Below are 294 nucleotides of genomic sequence, written 5' to 3'. Positions count from 1 at the left end.
ACCGCAGTCATCATTCCAGAAGGGGTGTGCTCTTATGGACCAGGTAGGCCTAATAGAAATGAAATCAAACAAGGGCACGAATAGACAGACTACTGTAACTGTAGCAACCAAGAACAACCACCTGCGTTACTCCGTGGTTACAATCACAGGCTACAAACATCCCATGCCCTTACCTTGCGTTGTCTTGACCGCAGAATGTATCCCAACCTCTCACTGTAATCCACACGTTTCTCCACAATAATGCTCCCAAATTCCATCTTGTAATCCACATTATATCTGATAGCAAGAAAGGGA

This window comes from Engraulis encrasicolus, chromosome 7, assembly GCF_034702125.1.
Source record: "Engraulis encrasicolus isolate BLACKSEA-1 chromosome 7, IST_EnEncr_1.0, whole genome shotgun sequence".
Lineage (NCBI taxonomy): Eukaryota > Metazoa > Chordata > Actinopteri > Clupeiformes > Engraulidae > Engraulis > Engraulis encrasicolus.
Note: the sequence above shows the minus strand (reverse complement) of the source record.